Raw genomic sequence first — 25,900 nt, 5'->3', positions numbered from 1 at the left:
TGCTTGCCCCATCCTGGCCCTTCTGCAGACAATAATCTCACTCCATTGTGCCTGCCCACATCTAAGCAATTGCTTCACAGCAGTCTTGCCCCAACCCTGCGGGTGTTGCTGGACTACAACTCCCATCTGCCCCAGCAGGCATGGCCAGTCGCGCTGTGTGTCATAGGCCAGAGCTTCTGAAGAGCCCCAGGTCAAGGGGCCGACGGGGCCGATCCTTCACGTTTAAAGGGCAGGAGAGGTTGCAACTGCGGGGACAAGTCAATGAGCCCCGATGAGACACTCCTCAGAGGTTGCAAAAGCAGACTAAACTCAGCCATGAGGAAGTGCCTGGAGCGCTGTGTCTACACAGCACAGCCTTCGGTGAGTAACTGCTCCCTGTCTCCTGAACTAGGACTTCACAGACTCCAGCAACTGTTAACCGATGGCCACATCTGACTCAGTACTTGGGTGCGTGTGCGCGCGCTGAGTGCCTGGAACAGACTGAGGCATCCATGAGCAGATGGAGCTCCCTGACAGAAACTGAGTCAGAGCAGGGACTCATCTAGCCGAGTGCTGCCACCGCGGCTGCAGCCGCTCACCAGGTTTCCAGCAGCATCCCTGCTCGGTCCCACCTGAGGATGGCAGGGACTGAACTGGGGGCCTTCAGCACCCAGGGCCTGCAGGTGACCTCCAAGCAGCAGCCCCTCCCTCAACACCCCCCCCCCCCCAATCATGCAGCATGGCATGCCGGCTTCCCTGGAGGGAAGGCCAGGGCTGCTTCAGTGGCATGCTGTGGTTGGGCTTGACATGGAAGGCACCCATGTTCCCTCACAACGCAGAATTGGAGGCAGCAGCACCATCACTGCAGGAATTGTCGCTGGACCATCAGAAAACACGGAATTTTATTGGGTACCTTAAGCAGATCACAGGGTCTGACTTGAAGTACCCAAAATCAAAATCCCTGCGAGGAGAGACAAGTCTAAAAGGTGAAATGGAGCGGACTCTTGCCAGACCATAGTCATTTAAGACAAGTTCTTACTACAAAAAGGGACAATATGCATGTGTGAAGCAGCTCTCACAGAGCACAAGAAAGATGGGGCTTGTGCATCTCCTCCAAAGCACCATCCTTCGCAAGGAACCAGCTTGCCATGCTTTCAGCTGTGAGTCACCAAGCGTTGTGAAACAGAGTGATGAAGCATTGAGCAATTCATCGTAAATACATCTTGTGTTATGCAAAGGCACAGTGATCGTGAGGACCTGTGCCATAATTCATTCTGATTACAAAACCTGCAGAATTTGGATTTCCCTGCAGCAGATTTCAGAGTTATCCTGGGTACTAAATTCCATGAAAGGGTATTCTTTTCTAACTTCCAGCCATTGCTGAAAAGAGGAGCCTCTTGCCCTTGCATTGTATTTCAATACTGGGTCTCAACAAGGTGTATGCACTTCTTTTAAGTGTAAAGAATACATAGTGGCAGTGGTCATTTTTGCTATATTCACTAAATATCCAGAAATTCTTCTCTAAAGAGTAGCACTGAGGGAAAGCAGTGTGAGACATCATAACCATGTTCAGGCGTCTACCTTACCACAGTTCTGTGATTGTGGAGTTTGTGTACAGTATTTAGTTGGTTTTTACCATTTAGACAAATGGACATTGCTTCAGCATAGCAATTTAGCAATGCTATGATATTCAATTTTGATGCTAGGATCTGAAAACTTTTGAAGTATCTCTTGAAGAAATTAGACCCCCAAGAGATTCTGGAAGGTGACTTCCCCTTTCCAAGGTGCCAGTGCTCCACCCCAGTGTGAGACTATGCTCTGCCTTGGGGATCTGGCATGCAGGAGAATGAGCTCCTGGGTTAAGCAGCTAATGCCAGAAAGGCTTCCCTTTGGCTGCTCAGCTTGATGTTTTCCCTGCTCATCAGGACAACAGGTTGCAGCAACTCTGGATATGCTGTAGTAAAGGGGTACACAAACATTTTGGGGAGATACATGAGGCTTTTGCAGGACAATCTTGTGCAGCATGTTGCCACGGTCAAACCCCTGGCAGGCTTCCCAAGTCCTGCATGACTTCACAGAGAACCCGGCAAGTGCAGCTTCTGCCATGAGAGCCCCACCCCCTTTCCTGGTGAGAATTGCCATGCGTGCCAAAAGTCCTCCCTGTGCAGCCTTTTTAAGATGCAGAAGGCTTCCTTCTACTGAATGGATAAGGCTTTGTGCTTAGCAGACAAACAGAACGCAGGGACCTGGACATGTTCTCTGATGTGTTCTCAGCCCAGATGCTCAATGGCATCACGCTGGAGGCATGGGCACTTTAACCTTCTGGATACTAACACAGCCACCCGTGTGGTGGGGAGAACCCTGCAGAAGGCACCGCCGCTTCCAAAGGCCCGCGAAGCTCGTGAAAAGGGGGTGCTGGAAGGAGCATCAGGGTGTTAACTCCAGGGCTGGCATAATTTCCCACCCTTATGGGGGCATTGGAGGAATGGGAGGCACTGGGGTCCTGTAGGTCCAAAGCCTCACTCAACCCACTTCTGCTGCCCCATTCCAAAAGTGAGGAGAGGTGCCACCACAACGAGGAGGATTGTGGAGCTGGTCCTCCCTCCTCTCTCTCTCCTCACACCTCTGAAAAGGAAGATCTCTGCAATATAGCTAGATAGACTCACCACCTAGAGATCCCCTTGGACTGTGTAGTGGCATGTAAATGGAACAGTACAGTCAATCAAACAATCAATCAGTCTAGGGCATTTTCCCAGGGGTAAGAGGATCCCATCATCATCATCACAATAAGTATTTTAAAACATCTTGAATCATGCCTATATAATGGGGGCGGGGGGAGAGAATTGACTCAGAGGCAATGCTTACCTTTAAACTCAATTGTGGAAAACGTTACTTGTAAATATGTAGATAAAATATAGTCACTCCGCCTCTGTAGAGCAGTCAATTGCAACGAAAAGTACAAGAACACCTCTCATGTGCTTTCTATGCAATACACATTCCAAAGCAGAAGTGCTGAATTGTTATAACTTCCATGGGAGAGTTACAAATGAGACATAAAACATTCTTTTGAAATACAAGTTATTTTTATTTTAGAATTACCATGATCAATGGTGATCCCTTGCATGCAAATTGCCCACAAAGCCAATGGTAAGTCAGAATGTATATATACTGTTTGCTGCAGAGTGAAAAGAAGCATTTCCTAGAGAGTTAGGGACTGAGATAAAATTATATTTCTCTGACCAGATCCAGAAAGGAGCAGGGTGGGGGGGGTGAGAAATGTTTGTGACCAAGGCAGCAATCCTTTGGCATACATACTAGCATACAGAAAATTTCCATTCATCAAACAATTTATAATCTAAACTAAAAACATCTGAAGCAACCCATTACAATATTTTAAATTAATACGGAATGTGGTTAATTTTATGTCTGCCTGCACCATAGGTGTCACAGTGGCTGGAAGGTAGGCAATATCTGTGGAGACCTGGGTTCCAGTCTCACTTGGTGATGAAGCCCCCTGTCACTGACATGCAGCTTATCCTACCTCGCAGGATTGTTGTGCAGATAAAACTGAGAGAAAGGGGATCAAGTATGCCACCTTGGTCTCCACGGAGTAAAGGCAAAATATGAATGTTAACACCAATGTCCATTATACAGGATATGACAGATTTTAGATATATAGTTTCGGTAGAGCCTGAAGTGCCTGATCCTGCCTCATCTTGGAAGCTAAGCAGGGTCAGGCCTGTTTGAAATCTGGATGGGTGACTTAAATGTTGTGAACTGCCCAGAGAGCTTCAGCCATGGGCAGTATAGAGATGCAATGTAACGACATTACATTAATAATAATACTAATAATTATATTAGCGATACCTGTTGTTGTTAAGTATTAACAATATATAAACCTGCCATTCCTCCCCAGAGCCCTAGCTGGCATATGGGAGCCCCCTTGGCTCCCTGTTCTCCTCAAAGCAACCCAAGCATGACTGCGATCATGATGGAACTACTCCAATGGAACATGAGCGCAGGATGTCCTTCAAAAGAATCAATGCTCTTCCATGAGAAGAAGGAGCTCCGGGTTTCCCATCCCAGCTCAAGAGCAACCGTGCTCCTTTGGCCATTCCACCCAGTCGAGCCAAACCGGAAGCAATTACCCGTGCAGTTTACTATGAGCCAGTTTAATATCCATGTATTAATATTTACTTTAATATTTACAGAAGCTTCCCAAGAGCTGTGTTGTCGTCTTTCTGGTACCGGGCAAGGACCTTTTGATTCTCTCAGGCTTTTTCAATCTTCTGCTTTTTAAAAGCGTATACTTTTCAAATCTTAAAATTGCTGTTGGCTTTACTTGGGTTTTAGTCTGCAGTTGTTGTTTTTCTTTTTCTTTTTAAGGTGTTCATGCTATGATCTATTAAGCTTTTATAGTGTATGCTTCCAAGCTCTACCTTGTAAGCTGCCCAGAGAACACTAGCTATTAGGGAGTACAAAAAATAGAATTATTAATTAAATAAATGGCCATATGCCAGGTCATTGTGGCCTTAAGTTTTCCTACTAATAGTCCCTGAAACTTTTAATTTTAGTACTAGGAAAGTGTATTATATTCAAAATCTTAATTTTGCTGCCTAAAACGTATCAAACCACTGGCTGAAGAAGTCAACTCTGCCTTGCATTCCCTTATTAAGGGAATGCATTCAGACTATATAATTTTGGAGCATGAAATATTTTAGGCTTAATGTAATATTGAAGGAGTGTGATTACTTTTCTTCAGCTTACCAGCATGGCATATGGATGCTAGAATGTTATTGCTTTACAGGAGACCTTACCGGCAACATTCCATCCACTAGTATTTTTATTACTTTCTTGATTCATAATCTATTCCTGTAGCAACCACTAGCCTACCCCAGTTTGTTTTCATCACTGTGGTTGCATTTTGGATGGGAAGCTTTCCGGATTTTTCAGCAATAACTCCCAAATCTCTTTCCTGGAAAAAGACCCAGCCATTTTTCAGTGTTGCAAATAACTTTTCTTTTTAAAATAAAATGGAAGAAAGTTCACTTCTTCACAGTTTTATTATATAATTAGGTAGCTTGAATCTGCCATGCACAAACTCTTGAATGTAAAGATTTATTACATTTCAGTAATTTTTGACATTCTTCCAAATTCCTGGGACATTTAACATTTATAGTATTATGTCTCAATAATATCTTGTAATGACCCATTCAGCTACCAACATACTGTAAATCAACCATTAATTAGCTATAACAGTCCCTAATTTGTTTGCATAAATGGCCATTGTTCATTTTGACAAGGCATACACCAAATTCCTCTGAAGTTTTGAGTATGAACATCTCTGAACTATTTAAACTATTGAAAACCCGCCAACTGTAGAAAGTCAGAACCCTGGGCCACAGTTTCAGTAGCTCCAAACTGAAAACTTCCACTGCAAAAGTTTTCCTGCTCCGTTGCTCGTGTTAAATCTTATTTAGGCTATGCAGAGATGCCAAACTGAACTGACACCTTTCTGTCCATAGTACACTTCAGGGCTCAATCCTATGCATGTTAAGGCAGAAAAAAGTCCTACATTGCCCCGTAACCTCCAGCCAGCCACGTTTGGAGTTGCAGGAAACTTTCTATCAAAATATACACAGGAATGCACCCTAAGAGTTTGACTGGTAAAAGCACTTTATTTTAAACCATCTGTGCAGCATGCTATCAAAATTTTATGCACTAGAATGCTAGAATGGCAAAGCTCTGTTAAGTCGCCCAGCAGATGAAGATAAAATGAAGACTCTTTTCCATTTAGAAAGAGACGTTGCTTCAACTTTCCCAACAAGAAACAATATTTGGGGACAAAGCAGACATCTCAGCTAGGACCAAGTCAAATATTTCCTCTTTTATTGAGTTTAAAAGTTTCTCCCTCTTGTTCCACTCCTATAGACACACACCTTGACTTGTTTCCCTATCTTAAGCCAACGTGTGCAAACACAAGATCAAGCAAATGCACACTGTATAGAAATGCACATTGTATTGGGCTAAACAGAAAATAAAAGCCAAGACTTCTCCAACTAATGCAAATCAAAACTGTGCCAAGTATTTCCAGGATATTATGTAATCCTGATAAAGTTTAAGATCTCCAGAAACACTGCATGAATCCTACAATATGGATGTATGAGAATATTGCTTTACTTGATTAAAAATTAGAAGTTGCTCCACTCACACTTATAAATATAGGCACCTTTTTGGACAGTTGCATTACAGAACATGTGTGTATTTAAATTTCACATTTTGGAGGAAAAGGCATTTACATGCTTTAGTTAATAGGGACAAGAAGGCATTGGGGTGTGCATTAGAAAAAAAAAATTCTTCTAAGTGTGCCCTTTCCCCATTTGAACAACAAATCAGAAAAGCTCACATTTGGGGATGAAGGTGAAACTTTGAATTAGAACTTGGATAAGCTTGGCAAACTTATGAATCCCTATGCTATTCTATAGATGGACATAATTGGCCAAGTACTTTTTCCCGCAAATCACTTGCAGGCTTGACTCAATGAAAGTCACTGAGAGTATTTTCATGGCCAAGAGGCCATGGCATGCATGACAGACATGTAAAATATGGTCAAGCAGCTGGCCTTGTGGACAAGACAGGTTGTTGCTTGATTGCAATTCTGCCTTCCTTCCAAGAAGACAGTTTGCAATCATAAATAAAACTTAAAACAACAATAAGATCATGCACCCGAGTACAATATATCATGGTAGTAACAGAATCAAAACAGTGCCCAGCCCAACAGATCCTACTTGAATAAGGAGGACTTTGCCTACCAGCACAAAGTCAACAAAGAGGAAGCCAACTTAGCCTCCCTTAGCAGGGAGTTCCACGGGACAGAAGTGGCCCCCTCTCTCTCTCTCTCTCTCTCTCTCTCTCTCTCTCTCTCTCTCTCTCTCTTTCTCCCCCGCCCCAAACCATTCCCAGTAGACAGAAGAGGAAGAAAGATTCACCTTGCCATGAGACAAAATGATCACTCAATCCATGAAAACTACCCATTGAATTAATGGGCACCCCAGGAATCAATTTGAAGCTGCCGCTGCATGCCAGCCAGAATGTACATGTTGCCCCTAAGTCATTAACCCTAATCCAAACAACTTCATATCATTTCTTGTTCCATTGCACTGCATGTCTCAGCTCAAGTTTCTCTGCTACTAAACTGCCCCTGCCCTAAACTACTGAGCCCCACCTTTCCACCGAGTAATCCTCTAGAAAAGAAATGAGACTTAAATTGATCATGACTGAATTCACCCTCTTTGATGTCGGTGGTTCTACTCTAAGCATGCTTACATCTGAATCCAGCCCATCATCTTAAATAGATTTGATATTATCTGATATTTGATACTGTCCAATTTTCCTTTTGGTAGATCCTGCCAGCACCAGATTCCTTCCACAAGGTTAAAAAAGGGTTTGCTTTCTGTGAACAACAAAAAAATCAAGACAAACCCTGACTGAGGTTTTTTGGGTCACTACTAAAGTTAATTCACTACAAATGTTTCAGCTTAAATACATAGCCAGTATTTCCTGTTGCACATGCAAATGTTAGTAATTCATACGATTAAAATCTAGCACTTGTGGCACATGCGAAAAATGCAAGTTATCCAACAACATTCTTTCTCTGCATTTCAAAGACTACAGAAAATTAAGGCTGCGATTTATTACAACCTTACCTGGGAGTAAACCTCATTGAATTTGCTAGTCTTACTTCTGAGTAGGCATATATATAATTACAATCTTTAAAAATCTTTAAACCCCTACAGCTCATTCCTAACTATATGTGCATGAAACTAAGCCCCACTTATTTCTGAACAACTTATTTACAATTACGCATGCTTAGGCCTGCGGACTGTGAACACAACAAAACGCTAAAGGCATCTCCCAGCAAGATGTCAGACAGAACAGATAAGAACATCCAAACTTGCCTTGGTCTATTAAAAACAGCAAACCTAAAAATGTTTATTTTCAAAGCAGGTGACATTTATCTAGTAACACTGCATTACCATGCCTTGATTTTTATGCCAAATCGCTGATGGCTGTATAATTCAATGTGATGGATGTTCTTGTCATGATGCTGTTATTTGGTATACTGTGGTGGTAATGCGCCTTGAAACAGCGGTTCTTCCAGGTATTCCATAGTGCATGGCAGTCCAGTGGACATCACTCAAAAAGAAGGCCTAGATGGAACAAAAAAAGTACCCCATTGCTCACCTAAAGGGGTTCGCATCTGCTTACATATTATACGTACAAAATCAGAATCATCACTCAATCTTGCTTAGTATTAAACAAATGAAATGAATTAACACCATTTCAGCAAACTTGGGCATAGCATATAAGCTCACTATATTTTATGAAATGTTACGGCTGAGATGTGTCTTGACTGACTGGGTGACACAACAGGTTTAACTCAACCAACTAGGAAGGAAGATGTTCATTTAGAATGACAGTGAACAACCACCATTCCTGTTCGGTGATGTCCTTCGGTCAAAGTTACATTGTCAGCATCCATTCGGTAGAGCAGAAATAACGCTAGCATGACCCATTCTGATCAGTACCATGGACAGCAGAGCTATAGGAAACTGCGAGGCTTCCTCCGCACATTTATTTCCTGTAAGGAATGTGTCTTGAGTTTTCAGTCCACACATTTTCCTGATTGTGCCGTCTGCTGCAGGGATACAACATTTCCTAAATGTTCCTCACCCAATCTTTTAGCTCGAGAGAGATGCTATTCTCCCAGCATGCACATATGCCTATTGTGACTGCCGCATGGAGAGAACTTTGCTCCATGGCTGCTAAGGACTCCTGCAGCACCTTGCTCGTCACTGGATAATCACCCTGAGCTGATCTTTCTCCAATTCAAGGAAATTATTTCCGACCAAATTTTGGGTGATAGGCTGTTCAGGTTGCTGATGAATTCCTGGTCCAAAGAGGATAACACACTGAATACACAAAAAAGGTGCAAGTAAGTTATGTGACAGCTGTTTATACACATATGGCCTTCCCACTATCATTGGAAGTCTCGTCGATCCTTTTTCATCAAATTTTCGAAAGAAGGAAGGAATGCTTAAGAGGATACAGGAAACCACGCCGTTTCTCTGTCATGCCCTCACAGGCCTGTTGAACTGACAGAAATGTTTACACAATGGCAGCTTTGTAAGACAGAGACCTAAGGGATGTTGGTTAATTCATAGAACACAATCCAGCCAAAAGCAGAAACCCTTTAAGTCACATTGTTTTCAATGTCAGGAAGCTGAGCATGTGCTTCGTTTAAGCCCCATTAATTTCTAAGTGTTCTACTCTGGCTAGATCATGCCCTTTTTGATTTTACTGATGTCCCTCTCACAGAGAGGAAAAACACTGAAATTAATCAATCCATCCATCAAGCAATGGGCACTGGCTATTTGTTACTTCGGCAATGTAGCTTCTGTTACACACACACACAGTCATCTACATTTACAAGTATATCCAGTGCAAAAATTGAAATGGCACCTCTCAAGAAAAGAAAAGGTATAGCGAAACCATCTGCCACCGTAGCATTCCAACAGTTGGACCCTGCACCCCAAGCCACCTGCACTTTCAAAGAATTTCAGAGGTGGCCCTGGGCTTCAGATGATCCTGTGCCGGAGCCTATTCCTCCCATGCTCGGGGGCTTGTTTTTCCAGGGAGAAAGAGCAGCAGCAGCAGCAGCTTCCTCAAGCAACCTCTCCAGACCGATGTGCTCCAGCTGCTGGACTGCGGAGCTCAGAATCTCCAGCCAGGCTGATTCCCTACACAAGCCAGACATTCCTTCCCGCATTATTCTTACTAGGTCCTCACAGGGCAGCACACAAATGTGGAGAAGTGCATGGGACACACGCTGCACTCTTACGAAGGAAAGCTTTCGAACCTCGGCCAGACTGCAATGGTCCTCTGAGATCACCCACAGGTCAAAGACATGTGCCCAGAAGTGCCCATTTTTGTCATATTGCCATCCTGGCTACATAAACAGAGAAGATGAATGTAGATACAGACAGATAAAGGCCTGAAATACTTGTGTGGCTTCAGACGGTATAATTATAAGGCAGAATAGCATGCACACAGGGCTGAGGTGGCCACAGTAAGTTTGAAGTGCCAGAACTCCATATTGCCATCATCTTTCTTAAGAGAACCCAAAAACTGAAACTAGTGGTAGCATGCAAGCTTCTTAAAATGTCTTCCACACCAAAGGAAGGCATAAGAAGGGGAGGGGAGAGGTGGTGAGGGAAGGGAAAGAAAAGAAAAGAAAAGAAAAGAAAAGAAAAGAAAAGAAAAGGAAAGGAAAGAAAAGGACAGCCAAATCATTAGGATTAGCTTTTCTGCACCTGCCATCCCACAACTTTGTGGAGAAATTAATATGATTTAAGGCAATGGTAAAGCATCCAAACTTAATCAAAGGAGCTATCAGGTGCTTAATCCCAAGGGTCAGATTGCAAATGTCTCAAGGAGTCTCTAATTAGAGCTAGCTGGGCAGCCAAGTACTAGTTGGATGTGACAGCTCACCAATCACGCCTCCGTTTTTCCTTCCCTTTCGCCAAGCCACGCTGCTCTTCGGGAATCAAACCAGGGGATCGCGCGATGAGCAGCACGTCCGCACCACAATGGAAATGCACCCCTACGTGGAGCAGGGTTGGCCTTTTCAGATTATTTGTGCAACAATACAAAAAATATTAGGATAGCACAAATGCCTCCCTTTCCTCAAAAAGAAAGCAAGCTATTACAGACAAAGGCTGTGATCCAAAGAGCTGCTTCGAATCACACTGGGCTTCTGCTAACCCAATTATATGACTTTTAATTTAATTTTAGTTTTCAAGCCGCCAACCCTTTCCACATCATATGATCCTAGCTAAAACAGCTGCATCTTTCAGGGCATGGAAGAGACCTGCTCTTTTTTGTTCAGCTGCTACAGTACAGTAAGGGGTGTGTGTGTGTGTGTGTGTTTGGGTTCTCCCCTGCCACCAGCACATGATGATTTCATCTGATTGACCTGCCAAGCCACCCTTTTGCTTTCCCTGAAGCATTAAGCTCCTCTCTGAGGTCCTGTCACCATCTGAGATGTCCTTGCCAAGACGGCCTTTTTGGTGGTGTCACCTGGAAAGCCCTTCATTGGGAGATTATCTAGCCTCTTCCTTGAAAGCTTTAGGAAAGGGATACGCAATGTCTGGCCTCCAGATGCTGTTGGACATCATGACTCACCCCTGGCTATCCTGGCTAGGGATGATGGGAGTTGCAGTTCAAAAACTGGATTGAAACGATTTAGAAACAGTTGCTAAAATAGTTTAAGTAAAGATGTTTTTCATACTATCTGATCCCTAGAATTTTGTTTCCTAACAGTAAGTTAAATTGTTTCTTGGTAAACTAACATTTTCAATAATGTTCTATTACTCTTGCAACCTGCCTTGTAGGGCCCCAAAATAGCACATCACTCTTGAATATAATACAGACATCCAATGGGGGGGGGGGTGGAATCCATCTCAGAGCTACATTTCTGTTGAGCAAATATATGGTCTAGATGCCACCTTTCTTTAACGTACACTTTAAAAACATGCATATTTCATGGTGACCTCGGACAAGCCAGCCTCTGTTAGTCCCCACGCAGCCTCTGCAACACGGCAGTGCAGGCCCTGGCCTCACTAGCACGTTTGCCATAAAGATCCCAGTGCAAGGCCTTTACACAGTCCAAAGCACTTGTTCAAGGAACACTCCAGAGCCCCACACGTTCTCCCCACTTTGAAGCCCACCTGCCCCATAGGCGGAGTTGGCCCCAGCCCTGCTGCTACCTGGGGCAAAGGACAAGTGGTTCACTTACATGGGCACACCCCCTAATTCATGCAGAGAAAGCACTTTGGGCTGCCAGTTGAATTTAACTTCCATGCTGGTGATGGGACTTGGTCTTCCGCCACTTGCGGAAAGCAGCAAGCTGGTGGAGGCCATGTGGCACGTACTATTTTGTTGTTGACAGAGGGGAATGACTGGGGGCTGCAAATGCAGCATCCCTCCCGCTCCCGCACCATCTGAGGTGGTTGCTCCTCCCTACCTAACAGTAGAGCTGGACCCTGTACAGTGGGATGATTAGTTCATTGCAAAGATTACCAAGATAAACAGAGAAGCTCCTTATGCTCAAGTGCAGTATAAAATACTGCACAGTGTTCATTTGACCATGTACACAGCAGTATTTTTATTTCAAATCTAGAGCTTTTATTTGTGGTGACTATGGATGGAGTGAGGGGACTGTTTATTCTTTTAATCCTTTCATGAAGTAATCTGGATAGATTAGGTCACCGTAGGTACCAATACCGGGGGTACAATCTGGCCAATATTCTGACTGCTTAAATATCATTGAATGTGAAATATGGGCCTTCCAACAGCTGAATTTCAGCTAGATCACATCTGCTGCATGAGTTACTTGATTTGACTTCCCTGGATGTGAAGTTACTCCAGCCAGAACTTTTGCAGAAGGCAGGAGTGGGTAAAAAGATCCACAGCAGCAAAAGAAGACTCTTTTCATTAATTCATTCCATTCTTTTTAAATTGACCTAATCTGCCCCTGGAGGAGTCTCATTTAAAAGTGTTTCTGGAGTTTCCTGATCCGGATAGGCTGTTCATTGTTCCACAGAATCCAGACCTCATATAAGAGTGAGAGTGTCAGAACGAGCAATTGTAACCCTTCTAAATCTCTGCTTGATCTGTGCTGTCTGCTTTGGCCAGCTTGGTACGCCACAGGTTATCTGTCTACTGGCACAATTTCAGCCTTCGTTTATCTAATCAGTCACATTTGATCTTTTGTGTTATCCCATGCATGAAGTTCTAAACGTCTGTGTCTCAGATTAGCTCCCTTTTTCACATTTCGATTATGCCTAAAGCAAAGCCCAAATACAATTTATAAATGTATTGGAATTACCTTATCTACAAGTTTACGTTGCCCTCTGTACTAGCCAGGGAAGTGGGGTGCAGCACTGGGTTGTTCAGCGGGTAAGATAAAGATCTGGGGAAAGTCCCTTCTTTAAAAGCAGGTGAAGGGAAGTGCCATCTTTGGGTTGGGTTGGGTTGGGTTGGGTTGGGTTCAGTTGGGTTCTTGAAGCCCTGATTTTTTGGAACAGTGGTACATGCACAATGTTCCTATGTCTGCACTAACAGTCCATTAGGAGATCATGCAACTTGTAAACATTGCTTCATTTATGCTGACACTCTTCCCCATTTTGAAATCAGCCCACCACTTCCAGTCCATCATAAACACATCATCTGAAACCCACTCATGTAAGGCTTGTGTCTAGGCAGAAAGCAAAGCCTGAAAGAATTCTATAACTAGCCTTACACACCTTCATATGCTTAGGCCAAAAGAGGCATTTCTTTAAATCCATTTCCAGCAGTTACGCTTTTTTCCATTTGTACTCCAGAGTCAGTGTAGGGAACATGAGCTGGATCAGAACCTTAGGTGAGAGGTTAGTGCAGGTGCTCACCCTCAAGGCAATCAAAGCAGATGAGTTCTTAGACAGAAAAGTGGAACGGCAACAGCTGAGAGCAGCACAGAAGCTGAAAGTACAACAGCCAGCTGAGACTAACAAGCAGAGGCAAACACAGTTCTCAAGGCACAATTACAAATACTTCCTACAAGGAAAGGGGTAGAAGACAACAGAAGGAGCCCATGTAGCTTCAAAAAAAAATCCTAGAAGTAATCTGAAAACAAAAAAGGACAGGCAGGTAGCATGGAATTGCAAGGATGGCATCAGAAAGGCTAAAGCTAGGTATGAACTGAAGCTTGCAAGGGATGCTAAAAGCAGCAAAAAGCCTTCTTTAGATATGCCCGTGATAAAAGACAGAGGAAAGAAATGGGGTTCAGCTGTTCAATGGGGATGGCAAAATGATAGCAGATGACCAAGAAAAGGCAGAAGTGCTCTGTTCCTACTTTGGCTCAATCTTCTCCCAAAAGAAGATCTATGACCTTCGTGATGAAGGTGAAGTACAAGCTGAAGGAGCAGGATTGCAGCTTAAGATTGATAGGCAAATGCTCAAGGATCATCTAGCTGGGTTGAATGAGTTCAGCTCTCCAGGGCCTGACAAACTCCATCCTAGAGTCGTTCAAGTGCTGGTGGAAGAACTCTCAGAACCACTGTCTATTGTCTTTAAGAAACCATGGAGGACAGGGGAAGTGCCAGATGACTGGTGAAGGGCTAATATTGGCCCTGTCTTCAAGAAAGGAAAAAAAGAACCACCTGGGAATGACGGACCAGTTAGTCTGACATCAATCCCTGGCAAAATTCTGGAGCGGTTGATAAAGCATTCTGCAAACATCTTGAAAACAAATGTGGTACTTACTAGAAGACATTAATGTTCATGCACAGTATCCAGTTTGACACTACTGCTAACTCCAGGTATGTTGCCTGAGCATAAGCAATTCTTAGTAATTGCCCAGCATTTGCTCCTGCTGGCACGGCAGAATTTACATTAGTAAACATGTTGAACTGGACACTGCCCAGTCATTCTGACTGTTCCTACAAAGTAACAGCCATTTTCCCCCAAAATTGTATGGGTTGGATCCAGGTTTTCAGTGGATCAAATGCCTTGTTGGAAGTGAACTTCCTGACCCCGTGTCAGGGCCTGGGAGGTGGGCAGCCAGAGACAAGACACGAGCAGCAGAGGCACCAGGAGCAGGGCCACAGGAGAGGCATTCGGGGGCGGCCATCTGAGAGGGGAGGATGGTTCAACACGGAGCCCTGCACTGAGCAGGGCACTGGACCCAGTGGCCCTCTGCCCCTTCCAGCTCTACTGCTCTACGATTCCATGATCCAAATCCTGCCACCTTCTGTGCAGTAAAAATGGGCAAGGAGAGCTTCGGGTTGCTAGGCACTGATTTAAAGGGGTATTTGTGCGAGCCCCTGACTCCACAAGCACATTCAAAGTGGGTCGATGCCCTCCTGCCTCCTGTCCTAGAGTCTAATGCATATTGGATGGAACGTGCAAGTGATGTTCTGGTACATGAATGGCATCACACATGTGGATTTGAAAGCCAGCAATGTTTAGCCACAATCTTGCTGCGTACAACCTGCCCTCCTTCAGGTCTATACATATTGCTCTGAATGGAAGCAGGCATTTTGGGCACAACCTCTGAGTGGTGCACAAGTGAGTCAGACAAGCTTCAGGATATAACAGAGAGAGGGCAGCTTGGTCAAGGCAGGGATACACAACCCCACTGTCTCGGCATGCAGGGAGTTGGTGCCTATGAAGGTGTGTGAGGACAGCTTTGGGGACATCATCAACTGTCTTTGAACAGCAGGGTCACACTCCAAGTGTGAGAGTGAGAGGCAACAAAAACTGGTGCCTATTTAATAGCTGGTATGCTCTTCCCCACCCCCACCCCTCAGTGGTGTCAAAACATGAACTCTGTGCAAAGGAACAGAATTATTAACAAAGATAAGTGGTCCAGGGTGGGAAAAGCCACGTGTAGCTATGAAGAGACTGTGATGCTCAGGTAATTTTGCAAGAAGAGTTTTTCTCTAAATGAAAGCCATAAAGGTAAACTGCAGCCCACCTGGCACCAGCCCTGTCCTCTTTTAGGCACAAAGCCCTTTATGCCAAGGCTTTAAAAATATTCTTGCTTATCCAGGGGCTTGAGCTGATTACCCATCCCCGGTGTTCTTCTTTTAGAGAGTCATTCTTTTCTGTATGCTTTACCTATTATAATTTTTAGATTTTATTTGATATTTTATTCATCTTTTATTGCCTTGTTTTTATGGACTGTTGTAAACCATTCAGAAAGCTTTGGATATGGAGGTATAGAAATGAAAATAGTAATAATTATCATCAACTTCTTAGAGGGGGGCATGTTTTTATACTACTTTGTCTAATTTCCGAAGAGTATTGCACTGAAACTTTAAAAATATTTGCTAGCTTCTCTGATGAAACCGTAGCTACAGAATAAGAGAGAATGCCATTCTACAGAGGGATGAGGAACATGCAGCCCTCCAGATGTTGCTGGTCTGCAACTACTATCAGCCCCAGCCAGCATAGCCAATGGAAGGGGATAATGGGAGCCATAGTTCAACATTTGCAGGGCCACATGTTCCCCATCCCTGTTCTATAGTGAACGCAATATACAGTGGTACCTGGGCTCATGAACTTAATTGGTTCCAGGATGCTGGTCATGACCCAAATTGGTTGTGAGCCAAGTCCAATTTCCCCATAAGTTTCAATGTAAATAAGGTCAATCCATTCTGTAACTGTATTTTTTTAATCACAAAAAATTGAAGCAAAGTGACAAAGAACAACAAAGATCACGGCCATCTCCCCCCACCACCTGCCATAGACGGGCATGATCGCAGGGGCGCTCGGGCAGGGAGACAGGTGCAATCCCGCTCATCACCCGATGCGGAGTTCACGACCTGAGGCAAAATTTTTCAGAAATGTCTGTTCACGACCCAATTTGGTCGTGGACTGAGGCGTTCGTGAGCCAAGGTACCACTGTATATATTAACTGGTGATGAAGGATCCTAACCAGTCTTTAGGAAAGAGCACATCACATTTAGAAACAAAAATTTCATGAGCTCAGCTGCGTCGAATGGGACGCCTCCCCCATATGCCTCTGCCCAGATCTTCATCCTCAGAGGTCCTCCTCCGTGAGCCACCCATAAAGGATATAAGGAAGGTGGCTGCTAGGAGAAGGGTCTTTCTGGCTATGGCACCCCATTTGTGGAACCAGCTTCCCAGAGCAGTGTGCCTGGGGCCAATGCTTTCCACCTTTCGGTGCCGGGAGAAAACCTTTTTATTTTCTCAGTATTTTAATGGCTGAAATTTTATATCATATATTATTTTATTGTGGTACTGTGGATCAATTGTCTGATTGATCATTTATTTCTTTTTATTTATTGTCATTGGTTTCATATTTAGTTCTTTAGCGTTATTGGTTGCATATGTTGTTTTTATTAATATTGTGAAAATGTTATTGGCTTTATCTCTTTGTGATGTTCGGTTTTTTAATACATGTATTTTAAGTTCTTAAACCTTCCAGAGAGCCAACTGCCTAAGGAAATAGTATAGAAATGTTTTAATACATTCATAAGTAAATAAAGTGTTGGGTCTCTTGTGATGGTTTGGTCTGTCAACCTGACAGAGGCTGATACAGCAAAGTGGAGGAGAACTCTGTACCACATTCATCAAATGAAAATTAACACCTGAAAGACCAGGAACCAAAACGGTTTCTGTGGCCTCAAGCACAAAGGTGACAGATGCGATTATGAGAAGGAGTTTCTGGTACCATTACCTGCCTTTCACTAGAACCAGAAGGCTAACTGGAAGCCATACAGTTATGTGAGCCATTTCTTTCATGCTAAGAAAAGGAACTATTGTGCAAGACAACAAAAAGAACAGACCTAAGACTATTTTTGATTTATTTGAAATAATTAAAACAAAGCAAAATACACACACACACACACACACACACACACACACACACACAAGAAGAACTTGCTTCTGAGCACCATAGAGTTCCTTAAAGTGATTGATCCGAAGCTTTTGTCTGTGAGTCAAACTCAGCAGAGGCTTGCAGAAGCAGGAAGGAGATATTTCTGAGTCTGTTTGAAGAAATCTCATCCATGAAGAAACCAAATTACCATGGTAATTATCATCTTACATATAATTGTAAGTCTACCCTTACATGGTTCATACAGCAGCCCTCTTATTCTGAGAACCTTAATCCTCCCTGGAAAGAGATTATCTTTTATGGAGAAGCTGAATTAAGTGTGTTCTTTCAGCCAGGAAACTATGGTGCATTTGGGCTCTGTGCGGGTTCAAAGATGTTTAATCCATATTAATATGTTCCTTTTCTACTTCAGTATGAGATACAAGACATCAGATCCAAAAAGGTGTGTTTGCACAGACAGCTTCAGAAGAATCGCCTTGTGGCATTTCTGTATCAAGATGTGCCAGCATAACACCTTTACACTGGTTGTTATGTTGAGAGCCCATTTGCATCTGCCCAGGCCCCCTGAGCATCTTGCAGCCCTGCCAGAAACTCCTGCCAAAAACAGTGAGATAGCAGCCATTCAGATGAGGGCCTTTTCTGCTGTGGCACCCCAGCTGTGCAGTGAGCTTTCCAGAAAGCCCTGTCCGGCCATTGATTGATTGGCTTTATAAAACTGCACCCAATAGTCCCAAACAGGACTCCCTGGACAGTGTGCGACCAACAGTGTTGTACTCTTTTTGACACTGGGTGAAGATCTTGTATATTTTCCCAGATATGCTGTTTTTCAGTTTCCACATTATAATTGGTAATGCATTTTAAATATTTTTGCTACTAGTTTCTGTCTGTAATGGAAGCTGGAGGCCCCAGTGTCAGTACAGCCCTGTATATGCACTCTTGGCTTTAGTTTGAATGTTTAAGGCGCAATCCATGGTGTTGAACTTGTACCCCCACCCAAAAAATAGTTTCAGTACTATGGATAGCATCTCCAAAATTCTGACTGATTCCTGGTGCGCATGTACCACTCCACTCGCATTGGAACCATCCAGACACAGTTGTCTGTTTTCTATTAATTTCATTTTATATTGCAGTTTTACACTTTTTAAAAGTTTATATTGCATTTTATTGTGTGCTGCATTTTATTGTTTCTGTTGTAAACTGCATTCAGAACTTCAGATATTGGGAAGTACAGAAGGGTAATAACTCAGTGGCTTGGGATGGGGTAGAGAACGTCAAGGGCTGAATTCTGTTTCTGAGAAGCTCCTACGGGCTGCACTCCAGTGGTGAGGGGAGTGGAAAGCAAAGAAACAGGGCCAAAAATATCCCCCCCCCAACATAAAAAGCAAACAAAAGCAAACTGGCATGCTGCAGTTTACAGTTTTTACAGCCAGTAACTCAGCCTTGGGAGAGGCATTTTAGGCTTCCAAAAAGGGGACAGGGAAGCTGTGCCAACACTAGATCAGCACCAAGTAATGGATGGCTGGGGAAATGGGGTGGCCACCTTGAAAACTCTAGGGGGCTGGTTTGGGAGCCCAGGCAGACCAGAACTGGCCCAGGGGGTGAGGGATCCCAGTCTCTGGCTTCAGAGCTGGATGCCCTGAGGCGCAGGTGAGAAGGGAGAGCAGGATCTAACAGTAGCTACCTGGATGATTTGCAGTAAACTGGAAAGGATTTCTGGCTCCACGTTGTTTGCTGAGCACAGTCATAAAATGACTCCACTCCTGGGCAAAGTGATCCTATGGAAATGAATTATCTGGGATTCAAAATAAAAGCCAAGGGTAGAATAAAAAAAATAAGTGAGTCTCTCTGGCCTCAGACTCTGGTTGGTAAATCGGAGAGCTCCAGTGGGGGAAGAAAAGCAGTGATCCCACCTCCATCAGGTCTACTCTCCTTTGCTTCCTGACGCCTGCTTCTATGCGCTCCCTTCCATGCCCTCTGCGCACCGCCTGAGGCCTCTCCTGTGTGTCCACCTGCAGGCGAACGCGTGGCTACAACCCAGGAGGGTTTTGGAGGCCTGGCAGCAGTGCTGTGGATGGGCCCGCCCACCCAGGGAGACCTGCCTGCTCCCACCACCACTTCCCACCTGCTCCTCACCTGAAGCACGAAGGCACAACAGAGGTTTGGTCCCATCAGTTCCTAGTGCTGTGTCTCTGCTGCGCAAGCATCTCTCAGATGGTTTTCAGCTGCCCAGGAGCTGGGCTTTACTGCTGCCACTTTGTTGTTCATTTGCTGACATTATGTTTGATTTTATTTTAAATGCCTCTTAGCCACTTTGAGTTTCACTAGAAAGAAAAGGGAGTTTTTTTGAAATAATAAATGAATTTAAATAAATTTTAAAATGACTCCTAGGCAATGCTTTCTATCAATGGTTGGGTTATTATACTACACTCAGGTGTTATGTTATTCACATCCCATGATTAAAAAGAAAATACGTGTTAGTTTTCAGTTTGCTACCAAGGCCTGGTGCTTTGAGAGGGGATTTTTCCCTGCTGCTGCAATAGACGATTTACAGAAAAAAATTTAATGTCTGGAGGTCTTCCCCAGTTCTCACTCATGAACCCAGGAGAGCCCCCTAAAGGGAAGACCTGGGAGAGGTCCTGCTTTCACGCCACAGGTCGTTCTTCCCTTCCACTTTCAAATGTGTTTCAATGATATGGATCAGCCCCATCTCCATCTCCACTTACGTCCCGTGGCTGTCTCACCCTTTCCCCAAGGGGCTAGTGAGTGGAGAGCAGTAGCAAGGGAGGACAGAGCCATGTGTTCCACACAGCCCGCCCGGCGCCCCGCAACACAGCTTGCGGCACTCCATCGTAGCACAGAAGGCTACCCTGTGGCCAGTGATGAAGGAAGAAGCAAGAGCCAGTTCTGTGGCTCCTGAATGCAGAACAGAAAGGCTGCCATCTTGCCCTTCACCTCAGGCAGAAGGATGACGTGTTCCTGCCCAGAGTTCAGTGCAGCGTGCCACATTCACACCACCCCCAGGATTTCATTTCCGCAACTCCCCACGTCAAAGAAATAGGAACTGGGCCCTGTGAGTTTCTTCACTGAGTGAGGATTTCAAACTTGTCCTAGCCCAATGTTCTTACCCGGTTTTCCCCAACTTGGTGCCTTCCAGAAGTTTTGGACCTCGACTGCCACTGTAGAGTGGTTGTGAAAATAAAAAGGAGAGGGAGAGGTCCATGGAAGCCAGCCTGAGTTCCTTACAAGAGGAAAACAGGAGAGAGCTATAAAATGTAATAACAATAATTATTACTATTATATAACCCCAAATCGCAACTATTTTTAATTGAAGGGACACTGATAAGAATGGGAGGTAAAATAGATTATAGGGAAGATTTGGGAGCAGTAATTATATTCAGTTCATATTAAATTATGTTTTGTTTAGCTAGAACCTGTGCCAGAGCTGCACCAGCCCTCTGCAGGCTGAGTTAAGAGCACTAGAATGGCCCCAACATGCCAGCATAAAATTTGAGTGATCCAGTAAAGCACCACATGCTTGCTGCTGTTGTCGTCGTCATTGTTGTTGTTCATCCAAGAACTGAGCTTTTTATATTGTCACGGAACTGGATTTATTCGAAGCACTTTTAAATTCCCCTCCACTCAATGAGTGCTTAAGATGACTTACAATTCAGCAGTAAAAGCATACGGTGCAAAACTTGCACAACTGAAACCGGGCAGATGAACATACACGCCATAATAAGACAGAGAAAAATCTCTAGAAGCAGCCAGTGGCAGCAGTCTCCACAGTCCCGTGTTCCCAGCTGGCCAAAGTCCAGCAAGGAATAAACCTCCTTCACTCCGGGAGGAATTTTGCGGCCAGGGTGCTGCTCCGCAGCAGGCCCCCTCTCAGAGTTCCCACCAAAGTCTCCAGCAGAAGGACTCCTACCAAGCCTGCAGGTGATGGCCATGGATGCAAAATATGGATGGGGCATGAGAACACCTGGAGATGCCCACCTCAGACTACTTGGATGAAGCACATGACAAACGATGAACCTGAACTTCCTCAGGTAAATATTCGGCCAAACTCATGTCTGAATGGCACTGGATGCATTTGAGAAACTGTATAGGTAAGATTTGGTGAAAAGGAGGTATTTATGCTGCAGGAAAAACACAAATGAATAGCGGTTCTTTCAAAGGGTATGTTATCTAGCCAGTCTTTCAGACAAAGTCAGCCCATTGGTTTCAGTCTGCCAAAATCACATAATCTAAGCTCTCCCAAATAAGTTCATATATAGACAGAAAACAAAGGCCCTAAAAATCAGCATCTAATCTTTCAAAATTTAATGTGTGCAGATTCTCCAAATGCATCAAAAGTGGGATTGTGCCCATTGAAAAAGTGCATTATGTATCCACATGAGGTACTTTCTGGATATTCTCAGTGGGGTATTATTTTTGTACACATCGGATAATCCCACATGCATGCACTTCCTTAATATTTAAAACCACAAACATGTCACACTGATTTGGAATCTAAATTTAAATCAATGCATTGCATCTAATTTTAATGATCCAAAAATTATCAGCCAGCAAGTTAACTAACAAAACTTAACTCCCAAAAGCATAAATAATAGAAGCCTTTCCAACTCCAGGAAATCTACCAAATCATAGATGAATAGAGCTATGCCAAACCTTACCATACATGTCTCCTCAAAAGTGTTCAAAAGGATTTGTTCCTGGCTGAGCATGTAGAGGATTGCAGCCTAAGAGAGCAAACCTAAGCACACGTTCACAGAGGCATGTCCCACAGTGTTCAAAAGGGCTTCCTCCCAGAAAAGTGTGCACTGGACCACAGTTAGAGGATCAAAAGTATAGTTTCAAATGTGCATCAAGTATATGCTCGTTCAAACATCTACTCAGTACGATCAAGTGTAAATAATCAAATATACATATGCATATTGAAAGATATGCCGATGTTCTTACTCCCCTATACATGAGTGAAGTCCTCCTCTCCATGCAGGGTTCTTTGTCAAATGTATCAGCCTTACACTGTGGGAGACATGACTGCATTCTGTTCAGCTGCTGGGCAGGATCCTTCCATTGCTTTCTACTTCCTACCAAACTCTCTATTAGTACATGTTTCTAATAGCCAGAGGAAGGAAGAGATAAGATCCTGTTTTTTACAGCACAGCAGAAACACAGACATGAATATTGCTCATAGAAGAGAATCTGCCTTCCTCACAGGCATGCCCCGAGTTTTATTTTTAAACCAGTAGCAAGCCTGTTTCTATTGCTAGACCAAATCCAGTCACTAATTAGCACTCTCTCTCTCGCTCTCTCTCAGAGGTAAATCCTCTTGCCTCACTCAAGTCAATGGGAGTTTCATCTGAAGAAGAGCTGATTGACTTTAGCCCTCCAGGATCTATTATTTCCCATTAAAAATACCTAGTAAGTGATGTGGCGCTTGTGAGAATTCAGTGCCGTGCCGGCGCACTCAGCGCACTGCTTTCCAGCGAGCCATATTCATGGCCTCCAATACCTTCACATATCATAATCATTCTGAAAGCTTCAACACATGTCTTCTAATGGTGTCACTCTATATAATGAGATATGCAAATTAGAGTGTTATAGAGAGTCTTAATTGCATTATATCATTCAGAGTTGTAAATGTTCAGCTAGTTACTGTCCAGGTAGAGCAATGAAAGGGGAGGGATAGAGTGGAGGAGAAGGAGGAGGAGGAGAAATATTCTTTTTTGCTGCCTGACCCCCAAATTAAATAGGCTTCCACTACTAATGGGCATATTAATATGCTCCTCAGACACTGTTGCAACAGTGGGTAAACACGGAGGGCCTCGGGAGATGCGTCCTGAACCCTGGCTGCAGAGTTTCGGGTTCCTCAGGTCCCAGTTCATGCACGGCTTTTTAGAGCTGATTGTAGACCCCTGAGGAAGGAAGCTTAGATCAAATACAGTTTGGCAGGTAAAGGGCATGCTAGAAACTACATAAGCAAACTCGCTGAGGGGGGAGGGAGCGGATGCGTTCAGATGGAAGGAGAAACCCTTTCCCTGCCGTGAAAAGCTTGCACTGCAGCAATCTTGCTCTCCACAGCACTCACAGATCCTAGGGCATCTCTGTTTTAATATAAGGCAAGGAAGCAACGCTGCTAGATTAGCTTGAGGCCTGGTTGTAGCACACAACCACAATCCTCCACTAGATCCTTCAAAGGCTAAAAGTGTCAACCGTGTGCCCAGCATTTGGGTATGGCAGGGGAGGTGTTTGGTTCTGAGAGTCTTTGGGGACTTTGTCACAGTTTCAACCCTGTTCCAGACCTGTTTAGTCCAGATGGCAGCCACTCTGGAAGCCACTCTGTGTCTGCACAGGAGGTTTAGAAAGGGGAGAAAAGACGTGGCTGAAAAGTAGCTGGGGCAGCAGCAAAGGAGTCCTGGCTAAAGGAGCTCAGGCTGGGCATGTGAGGAATGTGCAGTATTTAGTATGATCAGCATCAGGAAGGAGCAAAAGCTTTTGTCTCCATCTGAAATGCCAAACAACCTTTCATGACCTGGCATGATCCAGGACCACTGGCCTCCACTCTCTCTGATCTCATCAACACAACATTTTTAACTGATACTGCTGCAAAAACAGGATTGCAAATCAAGGTGCAAGAACAGCTTGTTCCCCTTGGGGTCTGAGACTCTAGCCACCTCCCTGTCCTTGCAGTTTGCGCCAACAAAATACCAGACTTGGACTAGCAGTCCATTTTACTAGGCCCAGGCAGTTGCTTAGCAACTGCAGTGTACTTTTCCTTTAAAACCATTCCCCAAATCAGTGGACCAATCAAATGTTCAGACAGGGACAGGAATGGGCAGGACCAGCCCAAGGTGTCTGACAACCACCTCCTCTGCCATCTGCAGCTACTTCTCCTCCAGGTCCCTTGCACTATAATGCAGGATGCTTGGCTTGCACAAGAGACACCTGAGTGCATCTGTCTCTTTTCTTCTAGAGTCTTTCAAAGTAATCAAGGGATATGATAAAACACATATCAGAGTGCAATACACTGCAATACAAAACACCTATAGAAGCACACTCAGGGTGCTGGTTGACTGCAGGCTAAACATGAGTCAGCAGCGTGATGCGGTGGTTAAGAAGGTGAACGCCACCCTTGGTTGCATAGCCAGAAGTGCGGCTTCTAGATCGAGAGAGGTATTACTACTACTCCATACAACTCTGATGCGCCCGCAACTGGAGTATTGTGCTCAGTTTTGGGCCCCTCATTACAGAAAGGATATAGCCAGGTTGGAGTCAGTGCAGCGTAGGGCCACAAGGTTGGTGGCCGGTTTGCAGGGGATGCCGTATGAGGCGAGACTGAGGGAACTCTTCTTCAGCCTGGAGAAGAGGAGACTCAGAGGGGATCTGTTGGCAACATACAGGTATGTAAGGGGATGTCACACAGAGGTGGGTAGAGACCTGTTCTCCCCTGCAGAGAAAGGCAGGATGCGCTCCAACAGAGCAAAGCTCAGGGAACCCAGGTTCCATTTAGATGCCAGGAAGCACTTCCTGACAGTCAGGACCCCGAGGGTGTGGAATGGGCTTCCACGGGAGGTGGTTGAGGCCCCATTGGTGTGGGTGTTCAAGGATAGGCTGGACGTCCACACGGTGGGCATGTCGTGAGCGGAGCCGGCTGGAGCCGGAAGTCAGACTTGATGGCCCAGGAGGCCCCTTCCGACTCGCTCTGTTTCTATGTTTCACATCATGAAATAAAAGCTAAAGATAGGAAAAAGGCAAGGCTAGGCAGAAAGGCTCCAACCTTGCTCCCAAAAGGGCCCTGATGGAACGCCTGTCACCATCGCTCCTGGCAGTGACACATTTCTCTTCCCAGATGCACCCCAGTTAATCCCTGGTGTCATTTTCCTTCTGTGCTTCAAGCAGACCCCAACTATCAACTACAGACTGTGGTCTGTGATCCCAGGCAAGTTAACTTAAGGAAAGTCATGGAAAGGAAATGTCTTCTCCCCGCCCCCACCATGCCTAGCCGGTGGGTATCAGGGATCCTCCTGCACAAACAGAGTGGGGTACCAGGGAATCAGAGGGTCAGAGAAGGCCAAGAACCACCAGCTCCGCCAAGTTGATTTGCCTTGTCATTATCTTCTTTCCCTGGCTAACATGGAATTCGATTCCCATCCTGTGGCCACTCACAGCAGCAGGTAACAAGGCTGCCAACAGCCCTGTGAGATTCCTGTTGTTCCTCAAGGCAAGGTAACATTCAACACCTGGAGTACAGCTGGTGTTGGGTAAAGAGGGATGCGCGGTGACATTAGTCTTGTTCAGATGCTGTCTTCTAAACATTCCATTTCATACTGTCAGAAAGAAACCGTTCCATCATCTGCTCATGAATTGAATCAGGTGTTTTTAGTGATGCATGAGGAATCCATTCCACTTGAGCAAGCAACCTGGAAAAAGCCCACCTGTTGCAGAACCCACAGT

The sequence above is a fragment of the Varanus komodoensis genome, unplaced genomic scaffold (assembly GCF_004798865.1).
Source record: "Varanus komodoensis strain SLA01 unplaced genomic scaffold, ASM479886v1 scaffold9, whole genome shotgun sequence".
Taxonomy (NCBI): Eukaryota; Metazoa; Chordata; class Lepidosauria; order Squamata; family Varanidae; genus Varanus; species Varanus komodoensis.
This window is presented reverse-complemented; position numbering follows the sequence as displayed.